A 13,739-nucleotide genomic window follows, 5' to 3' on the forward strand; every position below is an offset into this window, starting at 1 on the left:
ATAATTACTTTCTACTTACCTTGTTTTCCCTTTAAATGAAATTCGAGTTTACTTACCAATTTACTTACCTTTAGTTTTTAGCACCACCCTAATGTAAGTAAATGCATGGTTACAGTATTCTAATGTACCTATGTGCATGCGGTGTGTGTATGCCTACTGCAAGCACGGCTTTGTCCACGCTCTCTGGTACACATGCACACATACGTATGTTCATAGGTGCAGGCGAAGAGCTTACCGTTTTAATGTTGGAATTTGGAAGTTTAGGTAACTGCAAATTAGATGTAAGAAGAAATATTATAAAAGGAAGAAAATGAGAAATTAAAATGACAGTCTATGAGTAATCGATGCAATCGGCGGTGTTTTCCTTTTATGCGGATATTTAAGCGACAGGCAATATTTTAAACAGTTAATTTGTGCTCCCCTAAATAAAAAATTACACTTAGTGAAAGTGAAGCTTTATTGCTAAAAAACATTAGCAATTTTTCAGATATAAAAATAACATACCCAGTTCCCCGAAAAAAATTGCCCATTCCCCGGTTGCCACTTAAACCGAAATTCCCTACATAAAACACCTCTTTGAGGTAAAATTTTCGAGTGGCGAAAGCTGAACTAGAAACACAAAATTTATGATATCAATTTCGTGACGAAAATTATACGCATTTTTTAACTGCCTTTCAAACGTACGGAAAATCTTTTTTTATTTATTCGGAACGTTGCGAAATTCCGTTTACTGCTAGAAACACAAAATTTATGATATCAATTTCGTGACGAAAATTATACGCATTTTTTAACTGCCTTTCAAACGTACGGAAAATCTTTTTTTATTTATTCGGAACGTTGCGAAATTCCGTTTACTGCTAGAAACACAAAATAGAAAACAGAACTTTTGCAACGATTCGTATGAATAAAAAAGATTTCCCGTACGTTTCCAAGGCAGTTAAAAAATGCGTATAATTTTCGTCATGAAATTGATATCATAAATTTTGTGTTTCTAGTTCAGCTTTCGCCACTCGAAAATTTTACCTCAAAGAGGTGTTTTATTTGATTAAATTAACAAAGAGACAAAAAAATGTGTGTTTACTTATTGCTCATTTACTTCAATAGTGTCATAATCTCAATGTCCAATATAATACAAAGTCGAGTTAAGTATAGAGAAATGGCTGCTAACTGCTCTTCTATGTTGTGTACTTTCATATCTGGAGGGAGATTTTGTAACCAGTTAGCGATTCGCAAATTGTCGCTAACTGGTTACGGAATCTCCCCTGCACTGATTACCACTAGCTCAGTAGAGCAAAATAAGTATTCATTTTTGATATGGGAGTATATCGTTACCTTAACATAGAAGGGCCATATCTCACATCGTCGTTAAAATACAAAATGCCGTAACTAACTCAATATGCAAAACTCGATTTTTGATTGATTATGATGCTTTTCATCGTTTATGCAATATAAATTGTAGTTAGTTATGGCTTTTTTACATTTCAGCGACGATAGCGGCCTTTCTAAATTAAGGTAAAATTCAAAACTTGAAAACAGTGTTTTCGAGCGTTTGGTTTTGGAGTTATGTCAATATTGAAGTAGAACACTACAAAAGTATCTTGCCATAGTCTACGAATATATGGAGCCCACTGTATGAAATTGTCGATTTCCACTTTACTACATTCAATTAATTTCGCCTATTTCGCATTGTTTCTTGTTCGGTGTTTCCCTATGGGATTCCCAGTTTTTGACGAGCATCAATCAATACGTGCTTTCCTTCAAACAAAGATTCCTGATTAGTTCTTTTACAGATCTTATTGGAAAAAATGATTTAAAGCTTACCTCGTAATACATTTTGATATATCACTTATTTGTATTTTGGAATAAGTTCGAGTTCATAAATAATGCCGCGTATTATACGCATCTCTTTGAGGAAAGTAGATTTTCTCGATTCGCCTGCGACAAAAAGCAAAAGTTTTCCCTATATTTACAAATGTGTATAACACCAACTAACCTGCATATTTATTGGGCCGGATCAATCCCTGTAATTTATATCTTTGTTCCAGCTCTTCAGGTATGTTGCGTAAACGACCAAGGTACGAAATAATAGTTGCGTTCCAGATGCTTCACGATATTCACGATTTGCAGGAACAGCTGTTGGTAGTACTGCACTCATGCACACTGCATGGCTCCGATTCCCGCTGTTGTCCTTCCATGAAGTGTGCCATGGTGCCCCATCTCATTATGCGTAGATGAAAGTGTAACGCTGCGACGAATCGCTGCATTTTGTGTATATAGGGCGTGGCAAAGCCGAAATGTTTTTTTATTATTATATTTACAGCATTTTATCACAATCATATCGCTTCTGTTCCAAGCAGCCTCTTTTAGCAAGTTAACTAATCAATCCCACTCAGATGCTGTCGCAGTTTGCTGCACCAGCCTTAATTGCAAAGCAATGGAGTTCACTAAAACGTTTGCTGCAGCAGCCTTAATTGCAAAGCATGGAGTGCACTAAAACGTTCACTATTCTCCAATAGATTAGATGAAAAATGCAATATTTTCGCATTGATCAAAATCAAAACACGTTTTTCGCTGTAAAGTGAACTGTTTTGACAGTTTCAACTCGTTCTACCTTTGTCTCTATTCTTTGTTTACTTGTGGTACACAAATGTCAACGGCCAGGACGGCGCAATCTTGTATTCTATCATTCTTGCACTGAGCTATGCACACTAGGCTGGGTCGATTTTGTATGGGGGAAAATAAAAGGCATTTGACGGTTTTGTAATAGTAATATTATGATGTCTTAGGTCTAAGCCAATTGTTATTGGCCACGAAAGATTAATTTAAAACTTATCTTTAGCCCGTGAAATTGAATAAAAGTGTATGAATTTCGAAAATGAAACTTTGGCTTGTAATATCCATGGAATGCGTTAATTGTTATAAACAGCACGATATATCAAATTAAGGGTTATTAAATTTAGTACCTCACGTTCAGTTATCATTTTTCAATAAGTCTACAAGTTTTTAAGATATTAAGATAAAACTTACAAAAACTATAATTTTCCCCCATGCATTTTCAATTCTTCATTACTTCAGCAACCAAGTGAAAAATACAAACAAGTGAGACGAGATTTATTTCAAACGTTTTAATGTTTTCGGATGTTTATATAATATTAAAAGGACTATTGACTTGGTCACGCCGATTTGGTCAGTTTTCAAGATCGTGGTTAATGAAGTCAAACATGTATTTTCAAAGATTAGGTATCGTTTGATAAGTTAATAGTAGTTTCAAGCATATAAGTATTTAAATACATTAAGATAATACAATTAGGGTGAGAAGCGCCCATTTTAAGTCCATTTATGCAGTCTTGAAAATTGGTGCGGAATGGTTTCATGGTACCGCAGAAGCACATTTTTCGCGGTTTCTAAATTTGCCTTTATATGAAAGTAGCGGGCGTGCAATAAGTGTTTAGATATACATAAATGTTTTAGTTAATTCCATTATGTGAAAAAGTGACAGTCGGTAAATGCAATAGTCTTTAACATATCCTGGGAAATCCTTTTGAGGACTCTCCAATTGGACGATATTGTTTTGCCCTCAGCTTGGACGAAAAAGTCACTCCCTGGCACACTTTTCTGTAAACCGGGTCTTTCATTTAAAGGTGACTTATACAATTGAAGAGAATTTTTTTTAGAAAAAACTGGAGATCCACTTAATTTTTTCGATATAACTTTGGTAAATGTTACTCGATCGGTACGTATAATTACANCAAACAAGTGAGACGAGATTTATTTCAAACGTTTTAATGTTTTCGGATGTTTATATAATATTAAAAGGACTATTGACTTGGTCACGCCGATTTGGTCAGTTTTCAAGATCGTGGTTAATGAAGTCAAACATGTATTTTCAAAGATTAGGTATCGTTTGATAAGTTAATAGTAGTTTCAAGCATATAAGTATTTAAATACATTAAGATAATACAATTAGGGTGAGAAGCGCCCATTTTAAGTCCATTTATGCAGTCTTGAAAATTGGTGCGGAATGGTTTCATGGTACCGCAGAAGCACATTTTTCGCGGTTTCTAAATTTGCCTTTATATGAAAGTAGCGGGCGTGCAATAAGTGTTTAGATATACATAAATGTTTTAGTTAATTCCATTATGTGAAAAAGTGACAGTCGGTAAATGCAATAGTCTTTAACATATCCTGGGAAATCCTTTTGAGGACTCTCCAATTGGACGATATTGTTTTGCCCTCAGCTTGGACGAAAAAGTCACTCCCTGGCACACTTTTCTGTAAACCGGGTCTTTCATTTAAAGGTGACTTATACAATTGAAGAGAATTTTTTTTAGAAAAAACTGGAGATCCACTTAATTTTTTCGATATAACTTTGGTAAATGTTACTCGATCGGTACGTATAATTACAAAATTGAAGACGAGACTTACTGTTACTGATTTATGATAATAATATGATGAAAATCGTTCAGATTATAAACAAATTATTTTAATATACAAAAAAATTGTTGAAAAAAATTTGTTGTCATTTTCCTATATTTGCGGTTCTTTATATTGTATGCACAAACATAAGTAAACTAATTAGTGTTTCTAGTAGTTGCGCCTGTTCAGTGTTTTCATACTCATTTGCATAAACAAAATTTTTTCCACGATAATGGAAAATAATGGCTTTTCTATTAGAGCTACCGATATTGTTCCTAAATTTGCAAACATTCGCAAACTGACTCTAATATTAAAAAAAGATTAGGATATTTAGGACCAGTGACCTAAATGCACGCTAGCAATGTTAATGCTGTTATTTACATCTCTTGACTATAGACCAGTACAATTATCAACAAAACAATTACAATTTGGTTGAAAAACAGATTAGTTTGAGATTAACGATAAGCTAAAGGGCTGCGAGAAAATGATGTTTGACTTTATCTTTTGCGTTAACGGATTCATTATCTAATAACAAGCATCAAACATTTTTGCTAAACCCAGAATTTTTAACAAGAATTGGTCTTATTCGACTAGTGTGCTGTGGGTCACTTGGCGGTCGATGCGCGGGCTCTTGCAATTAAAATAAAATACTAATATTTTGCAGGCTTGTTGTTGACTTCATGATACAATATATTTTCACCATTACAAAGAGATTTGAGAAAAATTAGATTTTCGACCCGCCCTAATGCACACTCCGTAAACTTGTGTTGCTAATTCATTTTCCTTATTCAACCTACTGCTATCAAGTGCAGCTGATTTGCCGCTAATTAAACTTGACAGCGTGGTTGTTGTTGTCAATTCTATACATGCATTTGCTTTCTTGTATAGTTTCAGGCAGGCTCTTCCTAAACTATGTATTTGTCGATGATATTGTGGCTTATTAACATTTTATTTTAATATTTTTATTGAGCTTTGTACCACGATTATTTTATTAGGAAAAATGGCAAAAGCAACAAAGTCTAAGCGGTAGAAGAAGCTGCTATAACTTCTACCGCCTAGACTTTGTTGCTGTTTCCATTTTTTCTAATAAAATTATCGTGGTACAAAGCTCATTAAAAATATTAAAATATCGTTTTTAATTAAATCGTTTGTCATCTTTGTTACAATTGGTTTTTTTAGGTTCCGGAAGCCGATACGGTGATTGCAATAGAACTTCATTATTTTTCAATTCGATTTCCATTTTGATTAAATCTGTTTTGCTAATATCGCTCAAATTTTCTGCGAACACATTACTATATTCTTGTATGATTTGCATTAGTTCCGATTTCACATTTTTATCAATTATTTCGCATTTAATTTGATATCATCCCTTACACACCGTTTTATTTGTTTAATTTAGCGTTTATTTACTTTTTCAACAGTTACATTGCCACCGTCAATTTTTAAACGCAAATTGTTATCTACAAAAATTGTCCTGACCAAGCAAAATATCATCAACTAAGTACAACGTGACCGATACATTTTCGTCATTGATCACTATATTTGTATTAATTTTTTCTTTTGAGTATCGAAAACCACCACATATGCCAGTAATTTTTAACATACATTCTTCACGGTCACATTTAATGGCAGCGCACACTGATTTTTTAATCAATAAAAGCTACACCTACTTTAAAATGGTTATTGCTTTCACAATATATACTTCGCACTACAGCGGCGAATTTACATTCATTTTCACCTCTCGTATGCACTTTATTACACTTGGCACAGCGTTGCTGACGTTAAGGCCCTGAATAGTTCAAAGAGATATGCCCTACTTCCTGGCAGTTATAATATGTTGAGCCACCCTTTACCTTTTTAACCGACTTCCAAAAAAGGAGGAGGTTATCAGTTCGTCGGAATATTTTTTTATTTTTTTTTATGTATGTTACCACACAACATTGGACCACGTCAACCGATTTCGATAATGGAGTGGATCATGATAAATATATATATATATATATATATATATATATATATATATATATATATATATATATAATTTTTTTTTATGTATGTTACCACATAACATTGGACCACGTCAACCGATTTCGAGAATGGAGTGGATCATGATATATATATATATATATTTTTTTTAATATGAGAGTTGAAGTCGGTTTTTTTTGCTAAAATTTACTTGTTTTCATCTGTTTTGCTGAGATTTTCAGTTTTGCTTACATTTTCATATTCGTTGTTTCTCTTTGTAACTTTTAATGTACGTCCCCTTTCAGACACGTCAAGTCTTGAAAGCAATTTTTTTCGCATTCTCTTTTGTGTTTTCTATTTGCTTTTACACGTTTCAATTCTGTTGAATTCAAGTTTTTGCTTCTTTAAATGGGAAGCAACGAAAAGATCAAAAGAGACAAGAAAACTTGAAACGAATTGACGGTACGGAGGTATCTGTACTCTTCCCCTCTCTTCCCACCTCCTTCGCCAACAAACGAGCAGACTTGAACGCAAGACTTGACGTGTCTGAAAGGGGACTACTAAGCGTAGTGCTTATTGGAAAATTCTTTTCGTACTCTACTAGCGTTTCGCGCATTTGCTTTACTGTATCAAAGCGTTGCGCTGTTCTTGCCATTTGAAAGTCGCGACTGCGCAGCCCTTCTCACATTGCACTGATGCCGTTTCGCTTACACCCGATTTATATGATTCAAGTACTTGAAAGCAATTCTTGCTCATTCTCTTTTGTGTTTTCTATTTGCTTTTACACGTTTCAATTCTGTTGAATTCAAGTTTTTGGTTCTTTAAATGGGAAGCAACGAAAATGCCAAAAACAAAGCAAGAAAGTTGAAACGACTTGACGGTACAGATGCATGTGTACTCATCCCTTTTCTTCTCACCCCCTCTCTCCCACATGCGAGCAGAATTGAATTCAATACTTGAACTGTGTAAAAGAAGTCTTACTTTAAATCGTCACCCGAGTGCACACACAAGAAAGCAATAGTCTACCACCTTTTCGTTTTCTTTACGTACCGCCTTTTGCGTTTAAAAATGTACTTCTGCTTCGTCAGGGGAATGTCGGAATTGCTCTCTCAATTCGTTGGCAAAACTATTCCAATGGGAATGTAGCTTCTCTGACGAGTTGAGCCAAAAACGTGCGACTCCTTTCATGCGACTGTATACGGCAAACAATAAGCATTTATCGTAGGGGTGCCAGACGTCCCGGTTTTCCGCACATGTCCCGGTTTTAGACTATTTGTCCCCGCCTCCCGGTCCAACCTTAAAATGTACCGGGTTTCGTTTTAGTGTCCCGGTTTTTGATTTGATTGCACAAATTTGAATAAAAGTTCAAAAATCACTACACTAAGAGAAAAACGCGTTGTAATATTCAGAAAAATTGTATGAATTCATTGAGGGAAATAACGCATAGTAAACATGAATAACACGCACGCGTGGTGTTGATTCAAACTCAACATTTAAATGCACATTTACATGTCTGGCAGTACCTGAGTGCGCGAGGATGCTTGCCACAATTTGCTAATTTCCAGAAGGTCAGGGTTCAATTCCCATTACAACCAGCATTGAATTTTAATATTTTTTTTAACTTAATTATGAAAAAGCAATCGGTAATTGCAAATCGCTTCATTTTAATATGGGCGTATTTGAATTGAATATTTCTATACTAAATACTAAAATTTGTATACTTAAATGTATTACGAGTTGGGTTGGTGCTCTTTCATATGCGTATTTTTTTAATTTAGCACGCTTTTTTAATTCTAAACTTCTTTCTCTCAGTGCACTGGTTTAATTTGTGAAATAGTTACATTTCGAGATAGTTGAACTTTGTACAAGCAATAGTTGATGACTAGTATATGAACCTAAATACAGTATATTTTGCTTTGCAGCCTTTGTGCTTAAGTGCACATTTAAGATACCTACCCCAAAATGCGCATCAGCGGCATTATTTTTAACATTTATAAGGAAACTGCTCCGATACTTGCATTCAACATACCTGCACATTAGCGATTTGGAACAAATTCACAGCAACGAAAATTATGACTGATATTTTAATGTTATCTTGTACTTAAATTTTTTTCTTTCATGAAACCTAGAGTGCAAGTCCGAAGTTGCCAGAAAATTTCGTTGATTTTTAGCATTTATTTTTTTTGCTGACAATGTCTTCCATATAAAAAGAATTATCGAACATAGTTTGTATGGAAGAAACTCTCAGTAAAAACAATACCAACAATCAACTAAAATTTAATGGGCTGCAAAACTTCATTTTAAAAATTTGTATAAAAGGTCTGATTAGAATGTTGCAAATTTGTATGCAAATTTATTGAATTTTCCCGAGTTTAGCACAAAGTTTAATAATTGAGCTTTTATGTTTTTTCATATATTTAGTATAAACTGTAAGGTTCATGCATTGTGAAAAATTCACGTGCTTTAGTTGTAATAAGTTGTTTTGTTTTGTTGGCGTACGTTGTAATGATCTCATGATCTCATGTTTTTATGCTTTTGTTTTTGTCTGTCAAAATAAAATTTGACTGCATCCCTTCGCACGTAGAAATGAGAGGGAAGGGAGCGTAAGGCCCTCCCTAAAGTGTCCCGGTTTGGCAACAGAGAGATCTGGCAGCCCTAATTTATCGTCCCATTGATAAGCACATATAACACTATTAACGCGTTCGATAAATTGTTCAGCTGACACTTCACTTGTCAGATCGAATTCTGGAATTGTCTCTGCTATTTCCCGTACTGAGCAATTATAATAGGGGTATTCTCTGAGTCTTGCAAAGCCCTTGCACAGTGCACGGATTGCACGGTTTGCAAAGCTGTCCCATACGAAAACCGGTTTTAACCGTGCAATCCGTGCAATCTGTGCACCATTCAAGGGCTTTGCAAGACTCAGAGAATACCCCTAATGTGTTTAATTTCTAGCAGGGGAAATGCAATTCGCTTCATTGTTCATTTCAACAGATGCCGTGTTCATTTCTCTCTCCCCGCTATCACGCTCGCGCTCAAGCTCGGAACACTTTGACGACAGCAAGCGACAAGCAGCATCTGTCAAATTTTAAATACACACGTTCTTACGGACACAATTATTTTGACGACAGCACGACATCTTGGCTGCAGGACTGCAATTGTCGACGTCGCCAAATTAAATCTATTTCTAATTTTGCCGGCGACAATGAGTAGATGTAGTGCTGCAAAATTAAATTGTCGCAAAATTAATCACATATTCTTGATTGTTCATGTTTTTCTTATTTACTTAAATAAAAATACACAATTTGTGAAATAAATATACCAAAATGTCAAACTTTAAAATCAGCTGTTTGCTATGTCGCTGAGGTCTTCAAAATGTTTAAGAAGCTGGCTTCAAGGCGACATTTGTCGACAAAATGATGTCGCTGTCGTTACGTCGTGAAGTTGCAGTCGTCAAAGTGTTCCGAGCTTTACTATTGTTTCTTTGTTCTCTTTCAACATGCTCGTTTTGAGAATTTATGCTCAAAAACTCATTACACTGCTTTTACACAGTTCAAGTATTGAATTCAATTCTGCTCGCATGTGGGAGAGAGGGGGTGAGAAGAAAAGGGACGAGTACACATGCGTCTGTACCGTCAAGTCGTTTCAACTCTTTTGCTTTGCTTTTGGCATTTTCGTTGCTTCCCATTTAAAGAACCAAAAACTTGAATTCAACAGAATTGAAACGTGTAAAAGCAGATAGAAAACACAAAAGAGAATGAGCAAGAATTGCTTTCAAGTACTTGAATCATGTAAATCGGGTGTTATATTCTGCATCATTCCCCACAACTCGTTAATTTGGCAATCCAACGAATTTAAATGCGTGCCGTTTGCTGTCGTTTCATTCGCGTCGCGTCGGCTCTGCTCCTACTGCGCTCGATAGCTTGCGAAACACACTTCACTGTCTAACACAGGGATGGGCAGATTTTTGGTAGTAATAAACCTTTTTGAGTACTCCTCGGGGGTAAAATCTGATCAGGGTTGATAATGAGAAGGATCATGAATTTTGTTGATTCAGAGATGTATACAAAATTATTCTGGTATAAAAGGGAGCAAAAACCGTACTATGGCAGAGTGGCACAAGTCATGACTGTGTAATAGCGCCCGAAACTATTGCAAAAGTGTAAAAACATTGCAAATTTGGTCTATTATTATAGATACTAGTATAGATTATCATATTTCAGTGTATAATTTGTTTATTACACCGCACATGATAATGAACTGTTAAATGTTGAAAACGCTTGTAACTTGTAGATCACTTAAACTTGGGTGTGCTTAATGGACTGTCTGAGCGGATGTGCTGGCATTCATTGGGATCTGTATAGCTATACAACCTTGTTTTTTTTAAATAAAGACTTAAATATATTCGGAAATTTAGAATTTGGCTTTATAAATTCACAAGATTTACGGTTTTCATAAATAATTTAATCTTACAATGGACTTTTTTTATTTTAAACTTACATTTCAGAAAACTCCATTCAATGCTATAATTACGATTTGAGTTTTCCAGTTTATAAAACACAAGCGTTATTTATGTACTTAACTATTCATATTATTCTTCATTACGCATGAATATCAGCATACATTAAAGATGAATATTATACTTATGCTGTGTGCGAGTTTACCTAAATTTTAGTACCTAAACTAATAGTCCACTGGGAATTTCCAGCACTGCTACAATTTAGGAAAACAGCTGCTGAAACTGTGCGAGTTCGTTCGACAACCTAAATTGTTTGTTTTGGAATTGTTGCTTTTAATAAATATATCTATAAAATGAATAATTTTGCGGTAGCTTTGGGACTATTTAACAATATAATAAATTTGCAACAGAAAAGGAGAATGTTCCATCCTGGCATCTATAAAAGAATCCGTTTGCTCTTCTGACCCTGCGAAATAATAAACATCCATCGAATTACACATATACTTATCTGAATGCAAAAATCAAATAAATTTATACTTACATCTTTCTGAATATTTTCTTTTTTGTGCCATAGCAATGATAAAAATTATTTAAAACATCAAAAAATTGTTGTTCACTTAATCGCTCGCTCAAATATATTTGACTGTTCAATTTAGATTGAAAAGTATGCTCGCAGAAAATCTAAATTGTTCCTATTCACTGCGTTACCGACACTTTCCAGTGATTTAGGATTTTTCTCTATTTAGGTAGCAATTTAGACGTACTCGCACACAGCCTTAACCTACATTTTGTTCATAAATAACACATAATTGTGTATATTTTATCCTCGAAATGTACTTTTTCTAATCGTGAGGCGAAATTCCCCACAGTAAGTGTTGCCGTGCGCGCAAAACGAACACGCTGCACACAACCCAAAAGTACTCCTCGGGGACCAAATGGTGAAAAACTGCGAAAAGGTTTATTACTGTATAAACTGCGAGTCAAAGAACCAGCAAGTGGTACGCAAGAGGTAAAGCAGTTCTCAGGGTGAAGAGGGTGTTAAAAATACATTACAATCATCATACATGATCATGATCTTCATCGCACAGCAGCTGCGGAAATACTAACAGTCAACCAGCGTTGCCAGGTTGACGTTTTTAACGTCATTTCGACGTTTTTTGTACCCTGTTGACGTTTGGACGTTTTTTGTGTAAAAAATGACGTTTTTTAACTTCCCAGTAATTTTTCTTNAAAGTTATTGAACGCAAAACTAGTAAAACCTTGCAACTTAAGCCATTTTGACACTTTCTGATAANAAACTGCGAAAAGGTTTATTACTGTATAAACTGCGAGTCAAAGAACCAGCAAGTGGTACGCAAGAGGTAAAGCAGTTCTCAGGGTGAAGAGGGTGTTAAAAATACATTACAATCATCATACATGATCATGATCTTCATCGCACAGCAGCTGCGGAAATACTAACAGTCAACCAGCGTTGCCAGGTTGACGTTTTTAACGTCATTTCGACGTTTTTTGTACCCTGTTGACGTTTGGACGTTTTTTGTGTAAAAAATGACGTTTTTTAACTTCCCAGTAATTTTTCTTTGTTACTAAATCTTATAAGTAGAACTGATTTTGAATTGTTTTCTTAATAAATCTTTACAATCTTTGTGTTTTGCTGCAGCTGCTTAAAAATATTTTTTCTGCATTCTTGGATTAAGGATCCCGTGTTCAAAGGCTGGTTGTGTAAACATTTGAGGTTACGAGGCTTGCTGTAATGTTTGCAATTGCACATTAAAAGCCACTTCAGGAAGAGCCGATCTATTGCAGCAGGTACGCTCGCAAAAACATCAAAAAAGCCGTGCAGCATAAAACGTCAGAAAAAAGTAGGCGACTTTTTTAAGACTTCATTGAAAATGTAATGAACACAAAAAAGACTGAAATATTAGGTCCATTCAATAACTTTTCCTGTAAGTACCTGCAGCGAGAGCGTAAAAGAAAAATAGATAGTAAAATTGAGAGCAAGAGAAAATTTTCAGAAAAAGTTATTGAACGCAAAACTAGTAAAACCTTGCAACTTAAGCCATTTTGACACTTTCTGACGGTTAAGTTTTGGCGCGCAATTTTCTTTTTAATTGGAAATAGTTCCCATCGTCATAAAAATAAAAAAATATACAATAGATTTAAATTTTTCATCCATATTTTCATTTCACTAATTATGTTTCATCAAATCATCCTCTTAAACAGTGTGCTTACAATTGAATTTGAGNTCTTTTTAATAGGGAATAGTTCCAATCGTCATAAAAATAAAAAAATATACAATAGATTTAAATTTTTCATCCATGTTTTCATTTCACTAATTATGTTTCATCAAATCATCCCCTTAAACAGTTTGTTCACATTTGAATTTAAACATAACCTTACTTTTTGACTCCTGCAAATTCCTGCTAGTAAAATTTTTACTTGCAAGAATTTGCAGCTCTCTCGGCTTGATACGCTCTCGAATTCGCTCCCTCTTGCAAATATTTTGGGTTATTGAATGCACTCCCAGTAAAAATTTGCAAGTTCTAGCAACAACTCGTAACAAGTTTTTGATATTGAATGGACCTATTGTTATGCTCCTTCTTAGCAGAACGTAATTTATCATTTTCGACAACCGAGCCCCTAACCAAATGTCTACAAGAAAAAAAAAAAATTAAAAATCAACGCGATTATTTAGCCCCTTTAAACTTGCACATTATTGCCCTGAAATTTAATGGGCTATCAAACTGCATACTCAAAAAAAATTCTAAAAACTCTGAATAAAAAGTTGAAAATTTGCAGATTGTTTATAATTTTTGCATAATTTTTGTGGATTTATATTTTGTTTGTTAATTAGCTTGGATTTTATGGAAAAATAATAAACATTAAATAAACGAAAGAG

The 13,739-nt window shown here is 34.6% G+C and overlaps 1 long non-coding RNA gene across 2 annotated transcripts; it reads right to left on the reverse strand.

Moving 5' to 3' along the window:
• Window positions 1-1,657: 1,657 nt before the first annotated feature.
• Window positions 1,658-2,025, reverse strand: LOC108361591 (uncharacterized). 2 transcript variants are annotated; one of them, XR_001847328.1, is made up of 3 exons: window positions 1,994-2,025; window positions 1,822-1,935; window positions 1,658-1,755 (listed from the first exon to the last, which is right to left on the reverse strand). It is a non-coding gene; the product is annotated as an uncharacterized LOC108361591 (long non-coding RNA). The 2 variants fall into 2 exon arrangements; XR_001847327.1 differs by having other exon boundaries at window positions 1,822-1,960.
• Between the last annotated feature and the right edge of the window lie 11,714 nt (window positions 2,026-13,739).

Source organism: Rhagoletis zephyria, unplaced genomic scaffold (assembly GCF_001687245.7).
Source record: "Rhagoletis zephyria isolate East Lansing unplaced genomic scaffold, Rhagoletis_zephyria_1.1 Rzeph_scaffold_00800, whole genome shotgun sequence".
Lineage (NCBI taxonomy): Eukaryota > Metazoa > Arthropoda > Insecta > Diptera > Tephritidae > Rhagoletis > Rhagoletis zephyria.